Source organism: Aethalodelphis obliquidens, unplaced genomic scaffold, assembly GCF_003676395.1.
Source record: "Aethalodelphis obliquidens isolate GAN/ISIS:26980383/991018 unplaced genomic scaffold, ASM367639v1 scaffold8, whole genome shotgun sequence".
Taxonomy (NCBI): domain Eukaryota; kingdom Metazoa; phylum Chordata; class Mammalia; order Artiodactyla; family Delphinidae; genus Aethalodelphis; species Aethalodelphis obliquidens.
In genome coordinates this window covers 58,697,062-58,721,034 of record NW_020837952.1, presented here as the reverse complement: position 1 = coordinate 58,721,034, position 23,973 = coordinate 58,697,062, and the positions used below count along the sequence as shown (strand labels likewise).

The following is a 23,973-nucleotide window of genomic DNA, read 5'->3' as shown; positions in this document are numbered from 1 at the left end:
CGCGCGCCTAGAGCCTGTTCTCTGCAACGAGAGAAGCCACTGCAATGAGAAGCCCATGCACCGCAACAAAGAGTAGCCCCCGCTCGCTGCAACTAGAGAAAGCCCTCGCGCAGCAATGAAGACCCAATGCAGCTAAAATTGATTAATTAATTTAAAAAAAAAAACATTATTCAGTGATTCCCTTAAATCCTGAGTGAGACTTACATAGATCTTTTTATTTTCCCTCTATGAGAATGAGTTTTCTATTGTGTTAAAAAAAATACTATTTCTTTGACCATCTTTTAGATCATAAATTTAAATTTCTACATTTTTCCCCCAGATGCCTGTGATGCCATTGTAATTTTTATGGTAAGCTCAATAAATAATTTTAGAAAATGTTTCTTTGGAATGTTGGGGCCAGCATGGATTGCTTAGAATGGATCAAGTTTCGTTTGGTGTCTCTTTTTTTTTTTTTTTTTTTAAATTTATTATTTATTTATTTTTGGTTGCGTTGGGTCTTCATTGCTGCACACGGGTTTTCTCCAGTTGTGGTGAGTGGGGACTACTTTTCATTGCGGTGGGCGGGCTTCTCATTGCAGTGGCTTCTCTTGTTGCGGAGCTCTAGGCACGCGGGCTTCAGTAGTTGTGGCTCGCGGCTTAGTAGTTGTGGCTCACTGGCTTAGTTGCTCTGCGGCATGTGGGATCTTCCTGGACAAGGGCTCAAACCCATGTCCCCTGCATTGACAGGCAGATTCTTACCCACTGGGCCACCAGGGAAGTCCCCGTGTCTCTTTTTTTTTTTTTTTTTTTTGCAGTATGCGGGCCTCTCACTGTTGTGGCCTCTCCCGTTGCGGAGCACAGGTTCCGGACGCGCAGGCTCAGTGGCCATGGCTTACAGGCCCAGCCGCCCCGGGGCACAAACCCGTGTCCCCTGCATCAGCAGGCAAACTCTCAACCACTGTGCCACCAGGGAAGCCCCGCCCCGTGTCTCTTTTTGAAGGAGAAAGAAGTTTGGCAAGAAATGCTAACTGAACTGTGTTTAGTACAGAGAGCTATTTAGAAGTATTTTGCTGCATTTCACTGCAGTCCACATGCCTGTGACTATGTGGTTTTAGTCCTGAGCTGCTGTAGTTCAAGGAATTTTAGACTTTTGGCTGATGGATCCTGAGGCTGGACTCTCCTGGGTTGTTGAGATACGAACCTTTGAATTAAATTTCCAGTTCATTGCATAATGTATTTTTTGCTTTAATTATTAGGAGGCAGGATTAATCAATCTTACCCGTCTACTTTCACGTTTGTGTGTGTGTGGGGAGGGGGAGGAGGGAGGTAAGGGAAATAGAAGGTTGAGTTGTATCTTTATGAAAATGGGTTTAAGTTTCACTTGGTAGCTGTCCACTCCTGCTCTTGGCACATGTCTGACTTCTGAACACGGTACCAGTAGGGGTGTGTGCAGTCTTTCCTCCTGAGCTCAGAGTGGGTGGTCTTGAACCACCATGGTGGGTGGCCAGTGAGGTCTGTGAGGGGAAGAGCCAGCTGCGTTTAGGGGTGTTGTTTAGGGGCTTGAGATAGAATTCTCCTCCGTGGAGAGCTAACCAGCCTGAAAGCTAACAGTAGGGATCAGTGTTCATCCCCTACCGTGTGGGAGGTACTTCACATACATTATATCCAGCCCTCACTGTAGGGGTTCAAGGCTAACACTGTTACCTCCTCTTTACACATAAAGGAAACAGGTTCAGAGAGGGAGCTAAGCTATTTGTTCAGTTTTACCAGCTAGTAGGTGCAGAGCCACGAATTGAAGGCAGGCCGGTCTTGGTCTTTGCCCGTAGCATGGGGCTGGTAGGCATATGGCACCCTTGGGCTCCTTGACACAGCCTCTTCTCTAAGCGTCCGGCCGCAGAGGGCAGTTAAGACAGCCTGGGATGTGAGCGCGCGGCCTCCGCTCACACATAGCTCTGCGCGAGGGTGTCAGTGGTGATGTCGGTCCTGTGTTCCTCTGAATGCTGTGATGTGCGTGGCTCCGTCCTGGTCTGTGTTGGGGGGCAGAGATGTGGACACACCCCAGCCATGGGAAATGTCTCCTCTCATTAACCAAGTATGGAGCGGGTAGCAGACTCCACAGCTGTCAGAGTGGTGTGAGGGGAGAGAGCTGTGGGTGCAGCCAGGAGATGGTAGTCAGGGGAGGCTTCATGGAGACAGTGGAGATGTCTGTATCTCTGTGTGGTGTGGGTATGCATAATTTCCATACAGTAAAATTCGCTTGAGAAATTCAGGGACTTGGATATTATATAGGCATTGGGAATCAACAAAGGTTTTTAAGCAGAAGAGTAGGATAAGATCAGATCTGGGGTTCAGGAAAGTTTTCTGGAATGGCTAGAAAAGGGTAGAGTTTGTATGTAGAGTGGAATGGCTAGAAAAGGGTAGAGTTTGTATGTAGAGAGGCAAATGTTTGATGCAGTAATAACTGCCCCTTCTTAGAGTCTTTGCACATGTGGTTCCTACTTCCTGGACTGTCCTTTGCCTGGATGGCTCTTTCTCATCCTTCTGGTTATAGCACCAAAGCCACCTCCTCAGTGGGCTTTCCCTGACTACTCAGTCTAAATTTGCTCCCTGTCCTGCTATCTCTGTTGCATGTCTGAAGTCATCGTGCTCCCACATGGATCTCAGTGCGTGTTAAGTTACCTCCATCCCTCTCTATTAGACCATCACACAAGCAGCGGCCTGTCTGTCCCGTACTCTCTCCTCTCAGAACAGTGCGGGCCTTAGAAGGCCCTGATGAACGTGTGGTGTGAATGAGCAGTTGTGGTGTGAGATCTAAGATGTGGTGGTTTGGAGCTGGTCTGGTGGTAGCATGGCTAGAAAGGGGAGAGAGGCTCCAAGGTCCTTCTTTTAAATTTCGTTTAACCAGCTTAATGCTGCCCTTGGCTTATATTTGTGGATGTTCCAGTTGGGTGGCCACTGCTCTTTCCTAAACAGCTGGGATGTTTGCCAGACTTGCTGACCACTTCTGTGGGTGAGCTTTGTGGCTTATGACAGCGGCATCATTTTGTTTAGTTTGGATGGCTTTTCCTTTCCCATTGAGCAAGTTTTCTTTTGCTAGCTATCATTGTCCTCTTTTAAGTCTCCAGTGTAGCTCCTGGTCTCCCTTTTCATGTTTCTCCCCTGTCTAATGCTTGTTTTTTCTGTATTAATTCTGAGGAAAAGGAAATCAACTTGGAGTTGCCTGACCAGATAATGTAGAACATTTTGAAATTAAAATTCGAGCTTCCTGATTCTGGACTTTTGCGGTGTGCCAGACCCTGAGGCTCAGTCAAGATGACCTTGATGTGTCCTTTGTGCTGGTGGTGTGGGGGTGAGGATGGGTGGCTGGTGGCTCCATATGAACCCTTAATGGACATCAACGCTGCAGTCGGTGAGGGGAGGGTATGGTGGGGTGGAGGTGGGTGGAATGGCTCCAAGTGGAGACAGGGCTGTAGAGTCTGGGGGGAGAAGGTGGGTGTACTCAGCGATTTCTGGGTGGGGATAGGGTGGGGAGCACTTGTCAGGTTTCAAGGTCTTTTTCAGACTTGACCCCTTCATTCAGAATATGATGTGGTGTAGAGGCAGAGGTTAAAACCACCTGAAGCTGTAAGACAGATGTGTGAGTGTGTTTGGTGTGGAGTGCGGGGGTGGGGCTGTTCTTTGTGCTGTTCCCTTTCTGTTAGCAAGTGTTTCAAAACCAGGTAGGCCCTTCTGAGGGGTTGGCTGAGGACTGGTTCATGCGGTCAGATGGGGGTGCTGTAGGAAAGGGTAACCTTGCTGAGCCCTGGAACTGGGTCTGGGTGTGGAAGGAAGTGAAGCCAGGGGTGTGTAGAGCCTGGGACCGCCATGGAGCCTCCAAGCATGCCCATGTGCTGGCCCCAGGGGGCAGAGTGTGGAGCCCATCAGGAGCAGCCCTGGGAGGAGCCAGCCAGTCTCTGGGGGTGAGCACCCCGCCCTGAGAGGTGTGCAGCTGAAGGAGAGGGTCTTTCTCTAGTCGCGCCATCCCTGCACACTTCCTGATTTCATTTTTTATAGGGAGCATCCGGCTTTCCTGACCTTTGGTTATCAAACAGAAGAAACAAACCAATATATGTCCATCTCTAGGGTTTAATTTAGAATAAGGAAAATTAAGTATTGGCCTCATTTCTGTTTTCCAGCCACTGTCCCTGCCCCACCCCGCTTCTTTTGGGCAAGGACTTGCTTCTTTTGGTGTATTCACAACAGCTTGACTTCAAGATCTCATCGTTATTAAATTGGTGGCATTGTCTGTGAGCCAAGGGGAGGAGGAGACCTCTATCTCCGTAAGGGGGATGTGTTCAGCACTTCCCCAGGCTAAGTTAATCTTGAAATGGTCAAATAGGCCAAAGCTTTGTAATCTTTTGGCACAGGTAAGGTAAGAGAAATTTAATTTCCATTTCCTTCTGGTTTGCTCTGCTCCTTATTCCCAGATGTCCTGAAGCACCAACTGAAGGGAGTGTTTTTTCCACTTGGAGCCATCTCTGCATCAGGTGTAGCTAACCAGCTGTCCTGGGTCAGGCACAAAAGCTCATAGGCATCATGCTTTTGTCCCTGGCAGGTGGGTTTTCACATTATCTCCAGGCTCAATTTGGGGAGGTGGATGAGGGGAGGTGGATGAGTGCCAGGTGGGAGCAAAGTTTTGTTTTTGTTTTTGTTTTATACAGCAGGTCCTTATTAGTTATCCATTTGGGAGCAAAGTTTTATTACGTTAACATATCAACATCAGAGTACCTTCAGGGAAACCTGAGGCTTTTTCTTTTCTTCCTTCCTTCCTTCCTCCCTCCCTCCCTCCCTCCCTCCCTCCCTTCCTGCCTTTTTCTCTTTCTCTCTCTCTCTCTTTCTCTCTTCCTCTCTTTCTCTCTCTCTCTCCCCCCTCCCCCTGTCTCCCCCTCCCCCTCTCCCCTCCTGTCTTTCTTTTGTGCTGGGTCTCGCCTGCTCCTTAGTTGCCGCATGCATGTGGGATCTAGTTCCCTGACCAGGGATCAAACCCAGGCCCTCTGCGTTGGGAGCGTGGAGTCTTAACCACTGCGCCACCAGGGAAGTCCCTTCTTTTATTTATTTTTATTTATTTAATTTCAGTTCATTTCCTCTTTTGGCCACACCGCGCGGCTTGTGGGATCCTAGTTCCCAGACCAGGGAACGAACCCGGGCCCACAGCAGTGAAAGTGCCAAGTCCTAACCCCTGGACGGCCAGGGAATTCCTTGGGGCTTTTTCTTTTAGATTGGAAATTGAGAATTCTGAATTAGATACTTTTTATTAATTTGTCCTGGTCTTTAAGCAAATTGTATAGCTGTTCTATTTTCACTGATGGCAGGGAAGAATGTTTTTAATGCCATGCTAAGTGTGGTGCCTCATAGCCTGTGCACAGCTCCTTCAGCTGAGTCTTAGTTTATTTTACATGAGGCAGTGCTGTTCCCAGTACTTGATGTGACCCCTGACCAATGGTAGCTTAGCATTTGTCTCATGGGACTGAGACTGGCCAGTAGTCAGCTAACTGAAGAAGTTAGGTAAAGCAAGAATCATTAAAAAAATGTATAGTTTAGGCATTTTATTTCTAACTTTAAAAAAAGATTATATTTCATGTGCCAATCTTTCATTGACCTTTTCTTTTACTTTGAATCTGCTGATCAGACTTGTCAGTTTTCTTGCATAAACTATGCCTATAATTTACTGTTTGATATTGGTTTTTGCCTGAAGAGGATTGAGAACTTGGATATGTAAAGCAACCTGAGTCGCTAAATCCTAGATTTTACAAATTTTCACCCAGTCCACTTATCTTACCTGTCTTACCCACACCTATGATTTAGTTAGGGTTTTTAAACTTTTTAAAAATCTTAGCAACTATACACTTATTTCATAGGCTTATACAGTGAGGTGTATATGTATGTATATATATACATTCACATATACACATCCATATATATTTATAAGTACATATGCATTTATTTATTTAAGATTTAATTTTATTTATTTTTGGCTGTGTTGGGTCTTCATTGCTGTGCGTGGGCTTTCTCTAGTTGTGGTGAACGGGGGCTACTCCTTGCGGTGGCTTCTCTTGTTGTAGAGCACGGGCTCTAGGTGCACAGGCTTCGGTAGTTGTGGCTTGCGGGCTCTAGAGTGCAGGCTCAGTAGCTGTGGTGCACGGCCTTAGTTGCTCTGTGGCATGTGGGATCTTCTCGGACCAGGGCTCAAACCCATGTCCCCTGCATTGGCAGGCGGATTCTTATCTACTGTGCCACCAGGGCAGTCCCTGCAATTTATATGTACAATTGACATAAACAGGTTTGGGGACAAACACTTGTTTAGTACACTGGGCAACATGGGGTTCTGTTTGTCACATGTGGCCACAATGCCAAGGGGGTCTTTTAGTAAATTAGACAGGGATTCTGCTCTCAGGAAACTTCCAGCCTGGTGGGGGCAATTTCTGTATTTCAGAATCTGTAACACAGTTAAAATGTGGCAGATGCCTTCAGAGACAGCATATACTCCCAGCAGGAAGGGATCAGAGAATTCATGGAGAAGCAGGTATTTGACCTGGGCCATTCATTTCTTTCTGTCTTTAGTTGAATATTTTTCTGTTAGTAGAGATATAAACAGATGTAACTGTCACTGGGCCTTAGGCAGTGGGAAGAACATCTGAAGCCTTTTGAGGTTTCTATGTCTATCCTTTGTAGAGGCACTTGCTATTTCTCCTAAGTGACAAAGCTTCATAATACCCCTGTTGCTGGGGGTTCCTCAAGAAGGATGGGGTTCCTTTCAGTCAGGAAACAACGTACTGGTCACAGTTCTGTGGTGCTAAGCTAACCTGAGCATAAAAGCACTTCCTTGGGAGACGTTGGGTAAGGTAGCTTCACAGACCCAGGGGGACCCTGCAGAGGAGCTGGGGAGGGGATTGTTTCCAGGGGGTGGGGGATTCCTCAAAGCCCAGTTGGAATGTTGTTGCCAGAAGGAGGAGGAATGGATGCTAGGCAAAGAGCAGCCTGTTGGGAAACGCTTTGTAGAGTGCCCATGAAATGGATAACACATTAACCAAAGGCCAGGATGCATCCTGATAGCAAATGCACTTTTGTATCATCTCCAGTGAGTCCACCTGAGCTTCTAGAGGCAAAAAAACATAGCACATCACCCATAGGAGCTCAAGAAATATGTGATTCTTATGAATTCAAGAAATGTTGCCAGACTGCCTCCCGAAACTTACTGCCCACATGAGCATAGCAGTCTTCCTGAGTTCTGCCCTGTGTGGGTGGGTGAACTCAAGTGAGGAGAAACGGTATCATCTGGAGTGAAGAGCCCAGCTTTGCGGTCAGTCAGCCGGACAGAGGGTGGACTCTTGGCTCTGCCGCTAACTTGATGTGGACCTCGTGCTCTTCTTTGTTGTGTGCAATGACAGCTGTTTGCAATATTCTTTATTAGATTTCTCAAAGTTACAGGTTATTGCATTTTTTGCTATATGCTCATGCCAAGCGAAACAAAAAAGATGTATGCACAGCAAGATGGTAATAAACCTCCAACACCAACAGTCTGAGATGAACCAGCGTTGACCACTTCAGTGTAGCAGAGCCTTCACAACTTCCTCCAGGCTCTCACAAACATCAGTGTGTTTTTAATAAAAGGACTAATACTGTAGGCATCACTCAGCAACTTGCTGTTTTCACTTCCCTTTAGCTGTCACGCTCCTGATTTTAAGCTCTCTGAGAACGAAGATTTAACAAAGTGCTCTGCATGTGGTAGGTGTTTATTGTGGAGTGAATGAATGAATGAATACTATACTCTGGGTATCTCTCCAGGTCAGTAGTTTCTGGAAGTTAGGCCAGATTGAATAGCTTCAGCCTTTTTGTAGGACATACACCAACAGTGTATGAGGACACCATTTACTGGGCATTTCCACCAGCACTAGATGTTTTTTTCCTAATCTGATGGGTAAAATTCATATCCCATTGTTTTTTTTGTTGTTTTTTTTTTTTGACCAGGGATCAAACCCAGCTGGGAAGTGAAAGCGCCAAGTCCTAACCACTGGACCGCCAGGGAATTCCTTCCCATTGTTAATTTGTACTAGTGAAGTTGAGCATCACTTCACATGTTTATTGGCCACTAGTATTTCTTCTTCTTCTGTGAATTCTATATACATGCTTTTTGTTGCCCCCCCACCCCCCCACCCGGCATTGGATTGTTTTTCTTTTCAGTTTTTAGGAGGTTTTGTATATTGGGCTATAAATCCTTTGTTGTTACTATTGCAGATACAACAATCCCCCTGGCTACTGTTTCTATGATTTGTTTTTCCTTCGTTTAGATGTCTTTTTCCATAAAATTTGAAGATTTTTATGTAGTTAAATATGCTTATCTCTTTATAGTGTTTAGGTTTCCTATTTCCCGTTCCATCTATTATCTAGAGAAAGCTATAGACCAATTTCCTATGTGTGTGTGCATATATATGTTTTTATATATATATATATATATATATCTGCAACATTTCTAAATATGTTTCTAAGTAAAACAATAACTTGAATATAGTAGTGTGTTAAAAGATTAATTCTCCATGACCAAGCAAGGTTTATTCCAGAAGTACAAGGGTAGCCTCATGTGAGGAATTGTGTCAGCTGGAGAAAGCTGTGGCCTAGGGCTTAGAGCATATTTTGTATCCCAGTCCTGCCATGTACTACTCTGACTTTGGCCAAATGGTTTAATCTCCCTGAGCTTCAATCTCATCTGTAAAATTAGCAGGATAAGAAGAGTGCCATCGTACAGAGTTGGTGTCAGTACTAAATGGGATATTACATGTAGAGTGGTTAGAGCAGGGCTTGGTGCATAGTAAGTGCTCAATTAAATGTCATGCATAACAATTCAGTACACAAAAAGAAAACCTGCGTTGACTAAATCAGCAGATGGTTGGAAGGCATATAATAAAATTCTGCAACTAATCCTAATAAAAATCTAAGAAAAATGGTCATAGAACGAGTACAGAAATACTTACCAGAACTCAGCAGTGAGCACGTTAAGTGGCCATTTAATTAAACTCTAGGCATGACAGGGAGGCCTGCATGCAGTACTCTTCCCTCACATCTGTGGATCCCCAGATGATCCTTTGGACTTGACAGGCTTGCAGGGAGAGGGGCCAGAGGAGCCGCTGTGGCAGTGTCTGTCCAGCCTGAGCTGGCCCTGTGTTTCTCTTCTGTCTGGAGCACATGACCACCTGTTCCTAAGGCCTGCCCTTCCCACTGTACCGTGGGCGTGGCTTCTGCTCTCACTCTGCAGGAACCAGGAATAAATTCCTGGGGTCAAGGGGGGAGGAGGATTGCAAAAAGTAACAAGCCACCTCTAAACGGCCAGGGGAGCAGTTTTGTTGTAGTAGTAGGAGCACTGGGAACCAAGTATGACATCTAGGGCACCGAGGGTCAGCAGCAGGTGGCTTAGCCTGGCAGGTGCACATGGTTCTGTTTTCTCTCTGCAAGGAATTAGCCCAGTCATAATTTCTAACCTTCCCCTTCCTCTTCCGCATGCAAAATAAGTGGACCAATGTTCTCAAAATGAGAGAGGGAGGGAAGGCCTGAATGATCCGAACCCTGGAGGGGTACAGGTCAGATTAGACCTTCCAGACTGGCCTGGAAAGCCTTGGTGGGAGGGGCGGGTCTCAGCATTGGTCTGATTTTAGCCTGGCATTTGTTGAACACCTGTGTTTTTTTCCTTGTGTCTTTCTTTCTTTTTTTTTAATATTATTTTATATATATATATATATAATGTCTAACAGAATGTCTAATTTTATTTATTTAGGGCTGTGTTGGGTCTTCGTTTCTGTGCGAGGGCTTTCTCCAGTTGTGGCAAGTGGGGGGCCACTCTTCATCACGGTGCGCGGGCCTCTCACTGTCGCGGCCTCTCTTGTTGCAGAGCACAGGCTCCAGACGCGCAGGTTCAGTAGTTATGGCTCACGGGCCTAGTTGCTCCGCGGCACGTGGGATCCTCCCAGACCAGGGCTCGAACCCGTGTACCCTGCATTAGCAGGCAGACTCCCAACCACTGCGCCACCAGGGAAGCCCCTCTTGTGTCTTTCTTATAGCACTATTCTTTTTTGCCTCTAGTTTAGAAATGCTTTATTAGCTTAAAATTTATGTAAACAATGGGTGATGGATATGTACGTTTCGAAGCATAATTATAAAAACCTCAAAAGCAGCCTCCCAGCTTGAAACCATTGTGCACCACAGGGAGGCTCTTGGTTGGGGCTTCCTGCCACGGGCAGAGGTATTCCAGGATATTTGATCATTCTCTTGCTTTTTTAAAAAAGAGAACACTTACACACATATATATGTGTCTGTAAATAATATATTCAGTTTTTATGAGCTTTATCAAAAGGGAATCAAGTAATCTGCGAATTTCATTTTTACTGCTGAATAATATTCCACTGTGTATATTGTATTTGGGTTCTCCAGAGAAAGAGAAGCGATAGGATCTATATATGTACAGAAAGAGATTTATTTTGAGGAGTTGGCTCACGTGATTATGGAGACTAGCAAGCCGGTAGTGCAGTTCCAGTTCCCTGCAAAGGCTGGCAGCCTAGGGACCCGGGAGAGTTGATGGTGCAGATGAAGACTGAAGGCTGACAGGTGGAGAATTCCTTCTTACAAAGGGTTGGCTTTTTGCTTCTGTCCAGGCCTTCAAGTGATTGGATTGGGGCTTGCCAACATTTTGGAGGGCAATCTATTTTACCAATTAAAATGTTAATGTTATCAGAAAACACCCTTGCAGAGACACCCAGAATAATGTTTGATGAAATATCTGGGTATTTCATGACACATAAAATGTAACCATCACATGCATAGACCACAATTTATCATCCTCCTGTCAGCAGATATTGGATTGCTTCCATTTTTTTTGACCAGTAGGAGTACTGTGGTTATGAACCTTCTTTGTACAGGTCTCCTGGCGCACTCATTTCTCTAAGGTTTGTATAGGAGTAGACTTGCGGCCTCTGGGGTTGAGTGTGCTCAGCATGCAGAAATACCTCCTCCAGGTTGGGTGCCAGTTTACTCTCCCACCCAACACATGTGTGAATTCCCATTGCTCACATCCTCGCCCAGACGGGCTAATGGTCACGCTGCTTAATCCTACCCACCTAGCGGATGTCAAATGTTATCTCATTCTGGTCTGAACTTACCTGCTTACTGAGGGTGATGAGCCTCTTTCCACATGGGTGTTAACAATTCATGGGTTCTCTTGGTGACATGCCTGATTAAGGCTTTTCCCATTTTTTCTCTTGGGTTGTCTGTATTTTTCTTATTGATTTGTATGGGTTCTTTATACATTCTGTATACCAGTTGATTTATTGGTTATATGAGGTACAGGAATTGTCTCATAGTTTGTGCATGTCTTTTCACTATGTTGTCTTTTGTTAAACATTTAAAATTTCAATGTAGTTGTCTATATTAATCCTTTCTTTTATGATAGGTATTTTTAAGGACTTTTTAAAGGAAATCCTTTTCTGCTGCGAGATCATAAAGGTACTCAGTATTTTCTTTTAACAATTTTAAGTTTTTGCTTTTCCTATTAACCCTTAGTCTTTGTGGAGTAATTTGTAACTGATTTTTGAGTTTGGTGTGAGGTAAAAATCTAGTTTTCTTTTCTTCTGAGTGCATGTTTGATTGAGACAGCCTCACTACTGAGTGGCCCTCCTGAACCTTGGGACTCTACCTCTGTCACTTAGGAAATCTTGAAATATGTGTGGGTCTGTCTTTTTTTCTAAATTAAAATTGTGTGTGTGTGGTAAAATATACATAACATAAAACTGACCATTTTGATAATTTTTAACTGTACAGTTTTGTGGCATTAAGTATCACGCATTCACACTGTCGTGCAGCCACCATCACCAGCCAGCCATCTCCAGAGCTTTTTCATCATCCCAAACTGAATCTCTGTTCCCACTAAACGAAAACTCTCCGTGCCTGTCCTACTGCAGCCTGTGGGTCTGTTTCCGGTCTGTACCTGGTCAATATAAGAAGAGGCAACCCCTCCTTCCTCTATTCTGCTTTTTAATAGAATTATTTTAGTTTTATCTTCCTGATGAGTAAATCACAAGAATGGGGGCTTTGACTTAAACGATCTTTGTATTCCTTGAAAGCACTTAACTTTGTGGTGAGCGTATGGTGGAGCTTAATAAATGCTAATAATTGAGTGTTGGCATTGGGTTTGAGAGAGTTCATAAGTTAAACTCACTCAGGTTCAGACCTATGAGAGAGTGATACAAGAGAGTCAGAATGTGACCAAAACACCACCTTTGTAACAGGTCCAGAGGATATGGTGCACGCAGCAGATGCCGCGCTAGCCGGGGGATGTGCTGACTTGCCCTGACTGTGTTCCAGGCTTTGGCACAGCCTCTGCAAGGGTCAGCTGCATCCGTAGAGCAGACACGCTTGCTCCACATGGCTGCCTTGTGTTGGTCTGGGATGGAGAGAGAAAGAAAAGGGGTGGGAGGGGCTGATCTTTTTACAGTCGAGGAAACTGAGACTCAGAGTGAAATCACTTTGTGAGGCCACAGCTGGTAGGTTGTGAGCTGGGATTTGTTCTAGGCTTCGAGTTGAGGTGCACTTCTATTCCTGAGGCTTGGCATTCACACCTGAGCTGTACACGCCCAAGGGCGAAGCTGCCATTTCTCTCATGGATTTTTTTTTTTTTTCCTTTCTTCTTTTGGTATATGCTGTGCCCCTAGGTACTAAGCCCTGTCCTAGGTGCCAAGGAAACGAGGGCAGTGAGACAGGATGGGGAAGGGAGGAGGAGGGGACAGGCACAGGCCTAAGACTGGATGGAGTACAACAGCCTGCTTCCGCAGCAGCTCAGAGAGGGGAGCATCCACCCCACCGGCTATCTGGGGAAGGGGGCCACGCCTGGCACTGGTGCGGGGCTTGTCAAACCTACCGGAGACACAGGCATGTGGCCTGAGAGCTTGCCCATGAACTCTGCAAAACTGACAAATGTGTAAAGTCCAAGGTGTATTTGGAAAGTTTCTAGTTTAAGAAAACATTAAAAAAATGAATGGGGGAACCATATGTAGCCTTTTTCTTAATGTGACGTTAAAGGGTGAAGCCTCAGTGGAGGGCTGTTGAGCAGTGACACTCTTGGCCAGATTCCTAGTTGCATACTTCAGGGCACTGGGGAAGTTTTGACTTGCATTTTGTAAGACTCTCTTCAGTTACTGGATAAGCAGAAATAATGAAGTTGCTCAGGAGGGATTGCCTCATCGATGAGGAACATGGCAGATTGTGTTCATTTTCAAATTGTTATGGAGAACAAGTACAACATTTTTAGATTGTCATCTTATTTTAAGATTATTTTAAAAACATCAGTGCTGGTTTCCTCTCTTTGTCTTTCAGTAATTTTGTTGCAGGGCATTTTGGGCAGGAATATTTCACATAAGTTCTTATTTGGGCTGACGTTCAAGCGCAAGACATGTTTGCTTCTGCGCGAAGGCAGACATCCGGCTGCTCTGCCACGAGTATTTACTTTTGCATTCCTCCCAGCCACAGAAGTCATCTTAAATCTGCTTCAGAATGAATGAAATCCCCACATGCTGTTCATAGTTTGAAAATCCAGATCTGCACTTTCATTTCTAGAATTGTGTCCTATTTCAAATGTAGGATGGTGCTGTTATAAAGAAGCACGTTCAAAGCTATTTAAGAGCACGAGTGAGCACTCGTAGGCTCGGTTGTTCCAAGCGTGGTCTCCAGGTCAGAAAGACTGAAGGTAGAATGCTGCTGCTGCTGCTGCTGCTGCTTCCAGCCCCTCCCTTGTTCAGTGCTGCAACTTCAGGTTTCCTGGTGTACAGTTCTGATCACAGTTCATCTTTTCTCTAGATAAACTACTATTTTAAAAAAATGAATTATTATGTAGTGGTTTGTAATACCGCCTCCTTTTATTGCATTCAGCTTAGTGGTAACCTGCAGCCCCTCAGAGATTGCCGAGTGAATGAAGAGAGGTGCTGGTGCTCTGAGGATGGGCTCGTGGGGAGAGGACCGGGGGGAGGCTGGGGGCAGCTTAGGGTGGTACAAGGAGACTGGGTTGGCGCCTGACCAGCACTGCTCTGGGTGGAGCGGGAGACCAGGCAGGGGCAGCCTCGAGGTTAGGAAGTCACTTCTGGCTGTCAGCCCAGTTCATTATCACAGTCACAGGTTGCCCAGTGGTGTGCTGCCACCAATCACCTGGTGTGGCCGGGGGCCCTGCCTTCATTTCAAGGTGCTTACTTTCTTTGAGACTTTTTAACAAATTGCTTTGTTTCTTTAGGTTTCATCTTCCCAGGCTGAATTTTGAAATGAAAACTACATTGTCACTGACTCCTTCTTCTGAAGGATATAATGAATACTCATTAGCCAGTTAAATTTTTTATATTATTATTTTTGTAATAAACTTTATTTTGGAAACATTTTAGATATACAGTAAAGTTGCAAAGATAAAACAGATTCTTCATGTACCTTTCACCCAGTTTTCCCTAATGTTAACTTAACCTAAACATGACACATTTGTCAGAATTAAGAAATTAACATTGGACAGTGTTATTAAATAAACTACAGGCTTTACTTGGATTTCACTAGTTTTCCTACTGAGGTTCTCGGACTGTTCCAGGATCCAATCCAGGATATCACATTGCATTTAGTCCTCATGGCTTCTTAGTCTCCTCCATCTGTGACGCTTTCTGTCTTTCCTTATTTTTCATGACCTTGACAGTTTTGAAGAGTGCTAGTCAGATATTTTGAGGAGTGGCCGTCAATTTGGGTTTGCCTGGTGTTTTTCACATTGTTAGACTGGCCTGATGAGTTTGGGTGAAGAATATGCAGAGGTGAAGTGCTGTCCTCATGTATCGTATCAGGGAGTACAGTGACGTCAGCATGGCTTATCACTGCAGAGGTTCACCTTGCAGGCTTAGTAGTTTTTTTTTTTTTTTTGCGGTATGCGGGCCTCTCACTGTTGTGGCCTCTCCCGTTGCGGAGCACAGGCTCTGGACGCACAGGCTCAGCGGCCATGGCTCACGGGCCCAGCCGCTCCGCGGCATGTAGGATCTTCCCGGACCGGGGCACGAACCCGTGTCCCCTGCATCAGCAGGCAGACTCTCAACCACTATGCCACCAGGGAAGCCCCAGGCTTAGTATTTTTATTCCTTGATTTTATACATGTTTTATGTGGCTCTGGTTCCCCACTGGGTTGCTAGTCCTTCAGGCCAATGCCCCTGCTTTTCTTGCTTTGTGCCTCTTCCCAGCGTGAGGATGCGTGCTGTGGACCTGCAGGGTCAAGTAAAGATGTATTTGAGTTGCATGCTTCTGTGAGCATTTAACAATTTTCATAATCATAGGTGGAACAAGATTGGCCATGTGTTGATAATTGTTGAAACTAGGGGTCATTGTTCTAGTCTCTCTTTTTTATATGTTTAACATTTTCGATAAAAAATAAAGAGAAAGGGCTGCCCTGGTGGTGCAGTGGTTAAGAATCCGCCTGCCAACGCAGGGGACATGGGTTTGAGCCCTGGTCTGGGAAGATCCCACATGCCGTGGAGCAACTAAGCCTGTGCGCCACAACTACTGAGCCTGCGCTCTAGAGCCCACGAGCACAACTACTGAGCCCACGTGCCACAGCTACCGAAGCCTGTGCGCCTAGAGCCCGTGCTCCACAACAAGAGAAGCCACCGCAATGAGAAGCTTGTGCACCACAGTGAAGAGTAGCCCTGGCTCACCGCAACTAGGGAAAGCCCGTGCGCAGCAACAAAGACCCCACGCAGCCAAAATAAATAAATTTTAAAAAAAGAGAGAGAAAAACATTTCCAATCTACAGCTATAATGAATCCCAGGTTGTTTTTGATAGTGTAGGTGTTATGATGTTGATTGTTGCCAGAGTTGTTCAGGCTGTTACTCATCTTAAATGTATTTGTTTCCTCCTCAAGGCCCGGATATGAAGAAAAACTTGCAGCTAAACCAATGTTAAGTGGTACTGCTAATAACTATGTAATACTATTTCTTAACATCTTTGAAGAAAAAAAATCATTAGTGTGCCATCAGACAATAATTCCAATTAAAATGAGGTTACAAATTAGTTGGAATATATTTATGGAATAGAAAGAAAATCTTGACTATTTATTGTCACACTAATTTACTGCAAAGAACATTTGAATCTAATGAATTTGGATGCAGCCTATTTCTCATATGTGCAGCAATTTGACCTTACAAATTGTGAGTCTGGTCTTTCAGTGAATGTAGTTAGATAAATACTGATTCCATTTAAAGATCCTAGCCCCTCCTCCTGAATCCGAAGGGACTATCTAAGAGGTGGGGGATTGTCAGTGGATTGTGAAGGGTATACTGAGGGAACAAGCACAGCGTGACCCAGGATCTGGATAAACTTGCTATCTTTGTGCTCCCTCAGTTAACCTGCAAACACACAGTCACCGAGTTATGAGTTGTAAAAGTGAACATTGTCATGAGGTATAATAAGCACACTTGGTGGTGTCACACTTTAAGGATCTTGGCTCTGGAAGTTAGTACTAACTTGTGACTGTTTATACAGTTACCCCCAGCCCTACTCCCAGTGTGTAGGTTTGTCTCTTCTTACCTGTTTCAGGCCTTTATGACAGCTTTGTGTGTGTATGTTAATTGAATGCGTTTGGTGGTCACCGATCATGTGAGCTGTCAGAGGCACTGTCCCCTCTTAGGGAAGGGGCAGTCTGGCTGTTGAGAGCCTAAGTCTCGTCCTTGCCTGTGTGTGGATGGCGCTGGGGATGGGGCCTTTCACTTGGTTCTCTTCATCCAGCAGACTAAGACTTGATTATATACCAGATTGTCTCCCTTAGACCTGCCTCTGCATGGAATTAATTCATGTGATGTGGAGGTTTTAAATAACTTCCACACTGTGGATGAGATCTCTGGCTTGAGGCTGGGGCCAGCACCTGCTGCTTTTCAGTGCGGCTGGAGAGTCTTAACTCTTCCTGGAACTTGTGTTTCTTTATAGAAGTGGTTTGTAAAATCTCAGACTTTATGGAATAAATTTTGTGGAGTGCTCAGGAATCCCGTCCCTCCTCTTTCCCCCAAGAAATATTGCACCATTGGTGAAGCCAGCTGCAGAAGGTGACATGCCCTGCAGGCAGAGGTTTGCCTGTGACCTCCCTGTATCTGTCGGTTTACAGAGGACTTCTGCGAGTTGTGGTCCTGAACCCCCTCTCAGTAGTGGGGATCTGGACAGCCCTTTTGAACCCAGCCTTGGCATCATCTGTCTGGTTTTAAAAACTCCTAAAGGAACTCATTTATTTCTTCATTATAAAATCAGTACATGTACTTTGTAAAGTACAAATATAGATTTTGAAAAGAGAAAATCACTGTCAGTACCTAGATGTACACTTCTCCAGATTGTTAAAGTCACACACACAAATGTGATTTTTAAAAACAAACGGGAGTGCTCGCTTCGGCAGCACATATACTAAAATTGGAATGATACAGAGAAGATTAGCATGGCTCCTGTGCAGGGATGACACGCAAATTCGTGAAGCACTCCATATATTTTCAAATCTTATTATGTGCTTCATCCCCCTTGCCTATCAAATGCTGGACATTTTCAATAGCATCTCTGCCTGTAAGATATCAATGAGATTAATCAGTTTTTCTGTCTGATATTTTATCAAATTAGGGCTTTTTGGTATGATTAAAGGATAGCAACTTTAAAAACAAAACGAAGCAAAACAAATGGGGTCATAATATTTAAACTGTTTTGTAACCTGTCCATCTTTAGCTTAGTTTCACACATGAGAGATACATGTCCCTCATCTTAAGATGGGTCACCTGTCACAAATGCAAAGTGACCACTGCCAGGCTGAGTGGCTTGCTTTCTCCCTGTGACTCCTGCCAGGTGCTCAGCCCAGTCAGCCTCTCGGCAGGGTTCCCTCACTTTATCTTCCTTCATGAGACCTTCTGAACCAGCCTGTCCATATCCATACTTCATTCCTTGTGGTCATTGTGAGTTTGTTTCCATTTGGATTGTTATGACATTGATTCATTGATTTTCCGACATTTACTAATTGCCTACTCTCTGAATTTCCTGGGGGTTAACCTTATGCTGCTGCCGCCTGAGTATGTGCCTCCTATGTTTCAGCCCTACTCTTGGAGAGGCCCCTTTGACCCTTCCCTGACTTTAGTTGTGATCAGCATCCTCTGGAGCATCCAGTTCTGTCCTGAGGAGGTGATCTCCATGCTACCATTGAAAAACACACTACGCGTACCTTATCTCACTCAGTCTTCCCAAGCCCTGAGGTGGTTATCGAGGCTGTCTTCATGTTACAGGCCGAGGCACAGGAAGCTTACAGACGTGCCAAGATCCTGCACCTGCTCACCTCTGCCCCTCTCTTGTCATCTGGCCCAACTCAGTACTGCTTTTCTCACGCAGAAGTCTGTGGAGGACCCTATAGGGGACCTGCCTCCAATGGTTACCTGGCCTGTGTCCTCACACGGCAGGATCATGACCTGTGCCAGAGTACGACTGGGAACATTGTGTTAAAAGACTGTTTAGTAGACTTCCATTTTAAATGGTGAAAGTAGAAGAAAAACGTAAAATTTGTAAAACAAGATACACTTCTAAGTTTGTATTATATTTATAATCATATTTCAGACAGAGAATGGAAGCTTTTAGAGGTTAGAGACCATGTCTTTTAAGTTGACTTTCTGTAACACTCAACAGTGCCTGCGAGCTTTAGATTCATTCATTTATTAAACACTTAATGTATTCTTATTACATGCCAAATTGAAGTACAGGATTGAAAGTCTTGAGTAAGAGTTCAAATGTTTCCAGTTTCTTGGCACATGGGGTTCTTGATCTTTTCCATCTTTCCCACCTTATGCCTAGCACAGGTCCAAAATGGGGAAGGAGAAAGGAGAAGGTGATGGTAGCATTCTGGAGTTCTTGGGATCACGTTCATTTATTTACATATTTATACCTCTCCTGGTTTCACAAAGGATTTGAGTTGGTTGTTTGGGACTATCAAAAATAGATAAGTAAAAGGTGGCAGAACTGAATTCTTCCTTTGCTATCGCCAAAGCAACAGCAATAAAATAGATGTTTAGTATCTGATAAGGACCTCAGACGTCACCTAGAACGCTCCTACTCAGTGTTTGTGGGACCCAGGACAGCCTCCGCTGTCAGAGGGAACCAAGTGTAGCAGTTCTGCCCATGCACAGCCACTGCTGCGTGACCACAGAGAAGCCACTGCCCCGTCGGCCGTAGTTTCCTCATCTGAAAAATAGGGACAGTACTCCCACCTTGTAGGGCTATCATGAAGTGTGGAATCATTGTATGTAAAGATCCTGGCAAATATATATAAAATGTCATAAAATAGTCCCTAATTTAATCCTCTATTTGCAGGGTTTCCAGACACAAGTTTATGATGGTATTTTTACTGCTGTGCCGCCAAAATATCAACAGTATAATCATTGTTTAAGCTAAAGACACTTAGTTTGAGGCTTTTCGTTTATTCTGAAGTTGTATGACCCACTTTTTAGTGTTAAAATACCTTTTTAAAATTATTAAAATGCCTTTGAAATGGAATAATGCTAAGTGCTAGGTTTTCTCTTTTCTTAACGTCCTTAGTGGACAAAATAAAGTTGGCAGCCTTATGTTGGGTGATTCTGCCTGTTGACCGAAAAAAAATGCACAACCTAAAAGTTGAGAGTTATGTTTTATTTGGTGGACATTCTGAGAACTTCAAGCCTGGGACACAACTTCTCAGATAACACTGAGAAACTGTTCCAAAGAGCCATGGTGGGGAGCCAGGATATATAGGAGTTTTTGCAACAAAAGACCAGGTAGTCCAAACATCAAAGGGTTACTGTTAATAAAAGAAAACCAGATATCTCAAGTTAAGGAATTTAGCACTTTTCTATGTATGGGAAGATGCAAGAGTCTGGGCTCACTGAAATCATTCCTTTGATATGCACCTCAGCTACATGGGGCCAGCATCCTGTGCTTTCTCATCCCGAGTCTCCTCAGGGTTCACCATCGGGGTTGGCTGAGGCAGTTGACTGCTAGATGGTGGGCATCTTGTTTCTATCCTGAGTTTCTTCAGGGCTTGCTGTCGGGCCGCTGTAATGTGGTGGCTTGATGGCTGTAACATCCTTTGTTTACTGATATGGCAGGCAATATTTTAGTTCACATGCCCTTAACGAAAGGCGCTGGTCAGTGAAGTTGGAGCTTTCATATGGTGCCCTGCCCTCTCCCCTGGGGAAGAGGAAGCCATAGCCAGATGCAGAGTGACACAACCCCTTCTTACCTGACTCAGCTCAGGGTCCCCTCTCCTGGGGAGTCTTCCCACATCTCTTCCCAGCCTCCCACCCCCCAACCCCCTTCACTCCTGCTTAGGTCTATTACGTAGCACTTGTCACACTGTGTGGTCCTCTGGGGGGCTTGTCTGTCTACCCTACTAAACTCTAAGCTGCTTAAGGAAAAGTGTGGTGAATTATTTAGCTTGTGACTTCCAGAGTCTAGCAGAGAGAGCGTACGTATAAATAAATGAGGGGGGAAATCACACCAATAAGCCTCTAATAAAACATTAACACAGCATATCTCAACTCTGTTCCTGAAAATACCCCAAAACTCACCACAAACTCTGCGCACCACTCTTTTTTGAATTCAGACCTTCTTCTTTGGGTGTGTTGCCCAAAGAAGGCTCGAGCTGTTCCTGGGACTGGGGGGCAGCGGCAGGAGCTGTATGACATCCTAACCACTGAGATGTTGTGTTAGAAGTCCAGGTGTTGCTTCTCATGCTGGCATTTTATAAAATGCATAAGGAAATAAATTAACATGTTTTTTCCTATCACATTTGGTGCTTTGAAGTTTTTCTTAATTGGGCTTTCTGCTTTAATTAGTCTGGCTTCATATTTTCTTTCTTTCTCTTTTTTTTTTTAAGCTTTCAGCAAGTGTCAGAGAAGCAAAGAAGCTTATATAAAAGGTCTTAACCTTTTTTTTTTTTTTAACTTTGCCAAAGATAGAACTGGTACTTAGCTTGTCCTGGCACCTTCTTTGATAGAGAATGATAGAAATTTGGCTTTGTTTATTCCTTTTTATGTACATTATGTGAGAAGAGTATTAAAGGTAAGATGGCTCTGTTTATGTCTTGGTTCATGAAAAATATGAAAGGCTAACCAGTAGGGTTCGAACACAGCCACTATCCTCTCCCCAACCAAAAAACAAAAACAACAAAAAGATCAGAAGGTTTTTATATAACCTATTTATGAACATGGTAGGTTTCTAGAATTTAAGATTTACTTATCAATTAAAAAAAAGGAAAATCTAATACCTGTAATTATCGTTATTAGATTTTACTTATTTACTGACTGTCAACCATTGAAACCTGTCACTGAGAGCTGCCATTTCTAAGTTGCTGACTGGCATTATCAAATTTTACTGCAGTGATGATGGAGAGAACTGAGCTAACCTGGTTAGAAAGTGGACCATTCGGGCTCATCAGAATCATTTGTGTGTGTTAGAGGATCAATTATGCTAAGAATTGAGACCTAATAAAATATACTTAGTGCTAACATTACACAGAACTTATTTTATTTGGCCTTTGAACCAGAGGACCTTGAAGTTCAGTTCCTGGTGAATGTCCATCGCTGTTGTACCGCTGATGCGGATGCTGGGAGCAGGAGAAAGTTCTGTTTTTCAAGTTCTGCAGAGGGCTCCTTTCCTCCTCTTCTTCTTTCTTCCTCTCTCCTGTCCTGTCTTCTCCCCCTCCTCCCCCTCCCTTTTCTCTTTACTGAGATATTAATTAACATACAACTGAATGCCCTCATTTAGAGGCTTTGACAAATAGATACTCCTGTGTAGCCACTGTCCTAATCAAGACACAGAACATTTCCATCATTTCAAAACGTTCCTTGTGCCCCCGTGCAGTCAGCCCCCCTGTCCCCAGCCCCAGGCATACATTGATCTGTCACCCTAGGTGAGTTTTTCCTGGGTTAGAATTTCATGTAAAGATGAGACACACGGTGTGTATCTTTTGCATCTGGCTTCGTTTGCTCACCATGATGTTTCTTTGTTTCCCTCATGTTACTTCTGTCAGTGGCTCATTCCTTTTAAGCGCCAAGTAGTTTTCCACTGCATGTCGATGATGCTGCACACAGCTGTTTTTTGATGTCCTGTATGGAGAAGTGTGGCAGAGAAATCAGGGCTCTGCAGGAGTATATACATAGTCTGTTTGTAATACCCCCTTCCCCCAACTTTTCTTAGCACTTGAGGAAGGCTGAGAGGAAGAGCAAATAAACAAACCGAGATTTTGGGGGTGTCACCTTTTCATCAGAGCCTTGACTCTTGTTAGTCCTTAAGTGGTTTGGCTTCTCAGAACAACACTATTCTGGTGACCCTTAGCTTGTGGCAGCCGATATGATCTTGGTATTTGTCTTTCTGGAGATGGGGGGATGGGCATTCCGAATGGTTTAAGGTCTTGTGACTTAGAGAGGCTCTTCTAGGGCTTTTGCATGATTTGTGCCATCCCTGCTGGCGCTAGGCCGCTTGGCTCTGCATTTAGGGCTTGCTAAGTTCCAAGACATGTGAACCGTGTAGCACATGTAGCATGGGGATGCCAGGCACCCCCGCCTCCCACCCCAGCCTCTGCCTCTGAGTCGTCTGGCTCTTGTCCTGCTCTGTCCTGGCTCAGCTGTTAGCTTTAGCCCAGTTGGGAGGAATAAAGCACAGAACTGCAAGTTGCACTGTTTTATTAACAACCCAATTACTGTGTGCCCATAACCTCTTTAAGAATCACCTTGTGAGACTTCCCTGGCGGTCCAGGGGTTGGGACTCCGCACTTCCACTGCAGGGGGCACGGGTTCAGTCCCTGGTTGGGGAACTAAGATCCCTGTGGTGTGGCCAAAAAACAAACAAAAAAACACAGAAAGAATCACCTTGTAAGAGGCAGTGGTTGCTTAGGGCTGGGGGAAGGCATGGTGGGGGAGGGGGAGGGGCGATAGCTAAAGAGTACAGGGTTTCTTTTTGAGATGATGAAAATGTCCTAAAATTGGGGTGATGGTTGCCGTATCTGTGAATATACTAAAAACCATTGAATTGTACACTTTAAATGGCTGAATTGTATGGTATGTGAATTATACCTCAGTAAAGCTGTTTTTTAAAAAAGGGTGGTATTAGAGCAAGGACAGACCAATAGAGGAATGGGGGAAAATTGACATAGAAATTTTACTCTTTCTCCATATGACATGACCTGTTGCTAAATATCCTAGTTTGCTTCACAGCTCTAGTTCCATGGGGGGCATAAGAGTGTGGTGGAAAGAGGATGGCTTTGACGTATCGGGTGAACCTGAGTTTGGATCCCCATTCTGCCATTATTGGCTGGGTGACCTTGGGCAGGTCACTTAACTTCTCTGTGCTGGTTTCCCTTCTGTAAAAGGGGACTAGTAGTACCTATCTTATGGGATCTTTTAAACGAGCTCGGGATGGGCTTCCCTGGTGTTGCAGTGGTTGAGAGTCCACCTGCCGATGCAGGGGACACGGGTTCGTGTCCCGGTCCGGGAAGATCCCACATGCCGCGGAGCAACTGGGCCCGTGAGCCATGGCCGCTGAGCCTGCGCGTCCGGAGCCTCTGCTCTGCAACGGCAGACGCCACAACAGTGAGAGGCCCGCATACCGGAAAAAAAAAAAAAAAAAAACCTCGGTAGAGGCAGCCATTTTCACCACGTGACAGTCATATAACAAAGGTATCAGATAGAAGAGGTAGCGTGGTGAGACGCTGTCCTGATGTCTGTGAGTTCTGCTAGGTTAACGGCTGTTCACTCGAATCCCCCTGCTGATGTGCCTTGGTAACAATGGCTGAGCTAATGGAGGACCCTGGCAGTCTTTAGCTAATTTGCTGGACTCTCTGCTTCAGAATTTTTTTTCTGCCTTAATCCACATGGTTTGAGTAGGTTGGTGGCAAGCTCTTGGAGAACCCACTTGTGTCCCCTGCT

General features: G+C 44.8%; 1 protein-coding gene and 1 non-coding gene across 3 annotated transcripts in view; both read left to right on the top strand.

Annotated features, from left to right (window-relative positions):
• The window catches only part of PACSIN2 (protein kinase C and casein kinase substrate in neurons 2), a 139,853-nt gene that overhangs the window by 22,260 nt on the left and 93,620 nt on the right, over positions 1–23,973 (top strand). The window lies entirely within an intron of this gene.
• On the top strand, positions 17,429–17,535 carry LOC113621374 (U6 spliceosomal RNA). The gene has a single exon (XR_003433160.1). It is a non-coding gene; the product is annotated as a U6 spliceosomal RNA (small nuclear RNA).